Consider the following 8,012-nt stretch of genomic DNA (forward strand, 5'->3'; position numbering starts at 1 on the left):
GTTCGGAATTTTTTCTCAACTAACATTGGATCGGTTCAAACTGATTGGGGTGGAGAGTTCAGGCCCTTAAATAAATTTTTTCAATCAAATGGATTTGTGCACCGTGTGACATGCCCTTATTCTCATGCTCATAATGGCAGTGTAGAGTGACGTCATTGTCACATCGTGGAAACTGGGCTTTCTCTCATGGCCCATGCTTCCGTTCCCTAAAAATACTGGGCTGACGCCTTTTTAACAGCAGTTTTTTTTAATAAATCGTATGCCAACTCCCATTCTCAATAATAAATCTCCCTATCAACTCCTCTTTCATCATTCTCCAAATTACAAATTTTTACAGATTTTTGGGTGTCAATGTTGGTCCAATTTGCGCCCATTCAATCGTCACAAACTTGATCTTAGATCCAAACCGTGTGTTTTTATGGGCTACAGCCCAGACCACAAAGGGTGTCTATATCTTGATATTCCTACGGGCAGAGTTTATACTTCACGCGATATACAGTTTAATGAATCCATCTTCCCCTTCACTGTTTGCTCACACCCGGACTCACCCACTTCCCTTCATCGGGACCCTCTCTTCATCCTATTCCTCTACCTTTACCCAACTATTCAGGCCCCTCAATGAGTAATCATCCTAATTCATTTTCTCAACACACAAACACACTAACCCATGAGCCTTCTCAATCCCTTCCAGCGTCCACTATAGCCCAGCCCGTTTCTACTCTAAACCCAGGTCTTCCAAATGTTTCTTCTCCAGCTAGGTCTTCGTCCCCAAATTCTTTACTCTCTGCACCACAACCTACTACTTCTCAGTAGCCCGTGTCTTCCTCTACCCATCCTATTCCTCTACATCCCATGCGCACAAGGTCTCCAAATCAAATCTATCGTCCCCTTCACAGAACTGTTGGCACCATACCTTGGCCGAAACCCAACCCTTTAGCTCACCTCACTGTTTCGTCCACATCCCCGATACCAGAAGAACCCTCATCCTTCACAGAAGCCTGCAAGTATCCTGAATGGTGAGTTGCTATGGCTTTTGAGTTTGATGCCCTCATCCTTAACCACACATGGGACTTGGTTCAGTATTCCTCAATACTCAATATTCTCGGGTCTAAGTGGGTTCTCAAAACCAAAAGGCAAGTCGACGGAATCCTTGAACGATGAAAGGCACGCCTAGTTGCTAAGGAGTTCCATCAGCAAGCTGGTATTGATTTTACAAAGACCTACAACCCTGTTGTGAAGCTAGTGACCATTCATACTCTCTTATCCATTGTTGTTTCTTTGTCCTGACCATTACACCAGTTAGACGTTCAGAATGCCTTCCTACATGGTGATCTGGAGGAAGCTGTCTTCATGCATCAACCACTTGGGTTCGCAAATTCAGATTTTCCCTCGCACATCTACAAGCAACGTAAGTCTATCTATGGACTTAAACAAGCTCCTAGGGCTTGGTTCTCAAAGTTGAATAATAAATTATTGTTTGTTGGTTTTTATGCTTCAAAATCTTATCCTTCCTTGTTTATATTTAGTAATTCCACTGACTCTGTGTTTATATTAATTTACGTGGATAACATAATCCTTATTGGTTCCAGTGAGTTGCTCATTTCCCAAATTCTTGCCTCTTTGCGTGTTGCATTTCCCATTAAGAACTTAGGCTCTTTGCATTATTTTTTAGGTATTGAGGTCCTCAGAAATTCTCAAGGTTTATTTTTGTCTCAAACCAAATACATCACTGACTTGCTTCAATGCACAAACATGCATAAGTCAAAGTCAGTCTCCACCCCCATGAGCACTACATCCAAACTTTCAGCCTTAGAAGGATCCTCATTTGAGGATCTTCAGCTTTATCGTAGCATTGTAGGCAGTTTACAATATATTTCTTTTACAAGACCTGACATTTCATTTGCGGTAAATAAGGTTTGCCAATACATGCACTCTCCTATAATTCCTCATTGGTAAGTGGTTAAAAGAATTCTTCGTTATTGACATCTTACTTCTCATTTTGGTTTGCATTTTTCTGCTTCATCTTCCTTTAATCTGTCTGCCTCTTCGGATGCTGACCGGGCCAGTTGCCCAAACGATCGCAAGTCCACGAGTGGATTTTGTGTATATTTTGGTTCTCACTTGGTATCTTGGGGTTCCAAGAAGCAACCTACGGTTGTTAGATCATCCACCGAAGCTGAGTATAAAGCAGTTGCAAATACTACCTGTGAGCTACTATGGCTACAATCATTGCTTGGTGAGATGGGAATTTTTTTGGTAGATCCTCCAACACTATGGTGTGATAATCTTGGTGCCACCTACCTATCAATGAATCCAGTACTTCATTCTCGAATAAAACATGTTGAACTTGATTATCACTTTGTTCGAGAATGGGTTTCTACTAAAGCACTGTAAGTTTCCTTTATTTCAAGCAATGATCAACTAGCCGACATCTTTACAAAGCCTCTTTTAGCTTCACGTTTCAGTTTTCTTCGATCAAGCCTCCCCATTCTTCCGGTGCCGCTTGAATCGCGGGGGACTATTAAGGCACCGAATTCTCATGCAGCAGCTACTGCACCAGAATGCAACCATGAGCACAATAGCACTCGTACCACAGCACTGAAATATTCTAACAGAATTCAGAAAGAATCTTCCAAGCACATGACACCTGTCCTACCTCTAGAAGATTCTCATATAACCAGCTGAGTGATTGTACGCCATCTGATCAAAATATAATCAAGATTCTAATTCATGGTATACTTGTATAAATATGGGTTGGAAATACAATGTAAAGATGCTGAAAACATATGAATGAAAAGAGGCTCTGCCTCCATTGAGGATTTCCTTCGAATGCTTGGTATGCTTGTTTTCCAGCTTCTGCCATAAATTCATTACTCTAGATGAAATAGAGATCATAAAGATGCTAGATTGTATTGCATGGACGGTGAAGATGCATGGTTCCATCTATGTAATTGCTTTCTAAATAATGTCCTAATTAACCTTCAGTCACTACAACAAATCTCATTTTTTTCCAGGAATGATTTTGGTCAGAAAAAGTGTAGATTTCGTGGGAAACGATCTGTTTCCCACCAATTTGTGTGGTGGGAGACCCATGGCGTAAAATTGGTGGGGAAAAATTCTTTTTCCACCAAACCACAAGTTCATGGGAAAAGCTTTCTTTTTCCCATGAACTACCGTGGTGGTTAAAACCTTTTTTCTTCCTAGCAAATAAGGTTTCATCTGGTATGATGTGGTAATAATACCATTTTCTATGGAAAGAGGTTGAGGCAAAAAGTATTTACCCATGACATGTCTTCGTGGGAAAAAATTATTTTCCCATAAAATACTTTCCTAGGAAATATATATTTTCCACACAGTATTTCATTAGAAATACTTATTTACAGAGAAATATTATCACGGGAAATAATCACTTTTGGCAAAACAAATAGTATTTGTCACGAGTTGCATTCATGGCAAATGCTAAGAGATTTTAGAAAAAAATATTGTAAAATACAAAAATGAGACTGAGCAAGAAATAATCAAAACAAATAGTCTAATATAGGCTAAAATAAATATATCATAATCTTAGGGATCCAAATTCACGTTTATAGTAATTTAAAAAACAAACATGTAAAATTGTGCTAACATAAAAACTTCTAATTAGAATCTAAGAAAGGAAATTGTCCAAACAATTTATACACATACACCACACAACTACAAAACTTTATAAGTTACAATTCATGGCTCTACAAAACCACAATCATATAATCCATTCAAGCTTTATAAGATCAACATACAATCCATTCAAAGTACTCATTTGTTTTTACAAGCTTCATCCATACCCTATACATTTAGTATACACAAATTTGTCTATTATACCAACATCATTATCATACTTTACAAACTCCCTACAACTCCAAAACACTTCAAAATAATTAATCACTATCAAGTTCAGCCGTTACCAGATTTGAAGCATATTTCAAAATATCCTCGATTGAGCAAATATACTGTTGTAAAGTCATAGCTCTGGTTCTAACCTATCAAGGGCACAGTAACCTCTAATTAGAGACTACACACTAGTTATAAGTAAATGATTAAGCATGAAAGAATTAGAAAAAATCAACAATGGCAGAGAAGACATAAATTGTGAGAAAAAAAATTCACAAGTCAAGCAGAAGTTACCAATCCCCCCTTCTCACAGTAACTATATTACTAAATATAATTTTAATAAATAAATTCATATATTCGTTGATTCATCTATAATTGAATATATAAATAATAAAATGTAGCAAAGGAGCAGAGAAATTAGGCAGAATATCTAAAAGAACTGTATCAAAAAACATATTGACTATAATGATAGAGAGAGTAATAATGGAGAATCAGAAAGCACCTCAAATGATTATGTTTTCAATTCTAAAAGAACTATATCAGAAGACATGATGTTTTTTTACAAAGTTTTACTTGCCAACGTTATCTCATGGCAAAAGGCTTGTCTTTTTTCCCACGAACAGTTTTCGTGTCATCAGTCTACTATTTGCCACGATCATGTATCTTGGAAAAAGAATTCGTGGAAAAAACCTATATTGTTGTAGTAAGTACTACAGGCACTCTATAATCTGCCGTCCTTTTATATTATATATCGCTTTGTCTAATTTTGCCATGCATATTTTACGTGATCTTTTGAATTTTATTTACGTATTAATTAATGATTAAGACATCATGTTAAAGTTTTTACAAGCACACGTTACCAAAACCATCATACGTACGTTAGTCTTCATGTAGTTTACAAGAAAAATGAGGATTTATAATAAATTATTTACAACAAAAATAATTATTTATAGAAACATACTCTGTTTAACTTAAAAGCTAGGGTGCTAGTTTTAAACTATATGAATACAACTTAATTCAAAGCTGAGGCGCCAGTTTTAGGTTGGTTATACGTACATAGGGAGTGACTATCATGAATAATTTTGCATGCCTTTTAGTCTCATTTCATTTCTATTTTATCTTCTTATTATGTAGTTAGTTTATTTCTTTGTGTTTAATATCTACTATTGGATCTAGGTTAGGAATCCTTAGATGAAGGGTTAGGATTAAATCCATAGAAACCCTACTCCCCTCATTTTCTCTTCTCTCTATCTCTCCCTCCACCCGTCTATACCCTCAACCGTAACACCCCCCTCCTCCCCCCCCTCCCCCGGTGACTCTGTCTTCTCCCTCACCTCCACCACGCTGCCGTATGTCGTAGTGCCACTATTTGCCACCCCTCACGCCGGTGACCCTCCACCTCCAATCATCCCTCTCCCTTTTCCCACTCGCTGTCGACTCCTTAAGCTATAATGCAGCCCATGAGCCCTTGTCTCCACAGCGACCCAAGCACACGCCGCCGCAGTAGGCACCACCCCTCTGCGAGCACGTCGTTGCCAACCAACCAACCAACCCCTCCTCCCTTGGTCTCTCCCTTAGGTCTGATAGCTCTCTCTCCCTTCTCCCTTGGCTTCTCCCCATGGCACAAAGCAGCGTGCCGCCACTATGAGTAGCCCACAGGCACACCGTCAAGCCTCACCGCAACCCCTTCCTCTCTATGACTGCCCCTCCCTCTCTCCTAAGAGACACACCTCTCCTAAGAGACACACCACTGTAAATAACAAAACCACTAATACTTGTGGGAATAGTGAGCAAAAGTGCCATCAATAGCCTCTCATTTAACTCTTGAAAAATAGTTCTTGCACTCTTCTATCCATGCAAACAAATTTAACCTCCTTTCTGTGCAACTTGGTCATAGGTGCTGTAATATTAGATGGGTAGTAATAGAATATTTACTACTTATAATGTATTTATTTTTTAATCATTTTCTTTTAAGTATTTTTTTAACATCTTTAATCATTAAGAAAAAATTAAAAAAATATATAATTTTACTAATAGTTACTTCCTTAACCATTAAGTAAAATAAAAAAAATTACAAAAAAATAAAATACAAAAAGAGTAATAAATAAATAATGGAATGGTTGTAACCTTATCATTTTTCATACTAGAAAACCTCTCTACGAACACCTTCTGAAACATCCGGCAAGTCTCAGAAAGTTTCTAACTTCCTACATATAAGTGGGCCAACTATCTTAAGCCCTCAAAGCCTCTAGAATCCAACCCAAAATTTTTTCTATCTAACCTAAATAATAAATTTAAACCTTAATAAATTATTCAAACTCTAGCTAGGTTTTCCTAAGATAAAACTTTAATTAAAACAATTGTTAATAGCTCAAAAACTAACTAGCATACAATGGTAACTTAGCATCATACACATATTACAATAACAATAATAATATAATAGTTTTGATAGTAGAGAAATTTTAGTTGCAGTCATGAGTGTGCAAACGCAGCACAATTACTTTGAAAAAAATAAATATATATGTGACCCACATAAAAAAATAATAATAATAATAATAATAATGGACCCTACTCTTTTTCAAAATGATTGCACGGTATTTACGCACTTTATGACTACATGTAACATTATTCTTGATAGTAATAATAATTTGCTAAATTATATATGAGGGTTACAGTTAGTTAGCTTGGATCCTTTGCTTTCCTGCTTCTGCATGTCCCATATTCTTTAGAATACACTTTCCGCCTTTGTGGTTTGGCTTGCTCTTTTCTGGGTCTGGGCCTTTTGAGGGAACTTTGGTTGACGGGTGGCTTTTTAAGGGCCTTTTGAGATCCCTTGTGACACACTGTTTTGACAATGGGTGGCCTCGTCCCCTTGGACTTTCCTTTTTATTTTTATTTTTTTGTATTTATATTTTCAAAACAGAGTTTTTTGCTAGTGGTGGCCCGGTTTTGTAAGCGCAATAAAAATTAAGTCTTTTTTTGTTTAAGATTCCTCATTTTTGTGGTGTTTATAGCTTTTTGAGTCCTTTTTTTTTTTTTTTTTTGAGAACCTTGTATTTAATTTTCATTATTGTTGATATGCTTTATAAAATTTTATAATATTTTTACATTTTTATACAGGTTGCTTGTCAAGTGACGCATGTTTGTTTCTGTTTCTAATAGTTTGCTAAACACAGTATGAGTCAAAACCAAACTATACATTCAAGCAAAGTTTCAGGCTACAGATATCCTCCACACATCTCTCATTCAATATAATACACAACCAGAACTCTTCAATCAATCAACCGAAATCTAGTATCGTTTCTTTTTATAAAACTTTTTAACTCATTTTATCTGATTATTATAATTTTTTTAAATTCTCATATAAAATAAAATAAACAATTTAACTTTTTCAAATCTCAAAACAAAAATAAAATTAAAAAAATATATTCTAACAATATTTTATTCAATTTTCAATTTTCATTTCATCTCATTTGTAAAAACAAACGTGTCAGATGTAGACTTCACATAGACAAACCTGTTGAAACAAAGACGGAGCAATCTCGACCCTCTTCAATAGTTTCCCTGCAAATAGTTTCAAGAATTTGATTCTTAAGCAATTCATGCGAATAGTTTCATGGATGAAAAAAGCCGTGGGGGTTTGCTCCTTCTGATGAGAGGCAACGACAACATAGTCTTGTAGATGGCAGTCTCTTTGTAATCTTAGGCCATATTAGACTCTTGCATGGAGGGGTAGTTTTCAAAATTAATGATTTGGGTGCAAATACAAATTCGTTGGTAGTTTATGGATTTTAGTGTTTTTTTTTTTCCAATTTTTTTTTTCTAAATCTATAGAAAAAGATTATAATGTCATGTTTTTTATCCTTTGTAATTGTCACTACAAAAAACAAGGCATTTTCCAGTAATAACATTTGCCGCCAATAACCTCTAATTTCGTCGCAAATATCCTTTTGCAACGATTTATGCTGCGCCGGACATTTGTCGCAATTGTTGACTCACTTAAAATATTATCTAGCGAAACCAAAAAATCGATGCGAAAAATATATATTTACAGTGAAAAAAATCGCCGAACATATTGTTAAATACGCTGCAAATATCATTTGGATCCCCATTTAGTATCGCTGTGAAAAAATGATTGCAGCGTT

Source organism: Juglans regia, unplaced genomic scaffold (assembly GCF_001411555.2).
Source record: "Juglans regia cultivar Chandler unplaced genomic scaffold, Walnut 2.0 Scaffold_657, whole genome shotgun sequence".
In the NCBI taxonomy this organism is placed as follows: Eukaryota; Viridiplantae; Streptophyta; class Magnoliopsida; order Fagales; family Juglandaceae; genus Juglans; species Juglans regia.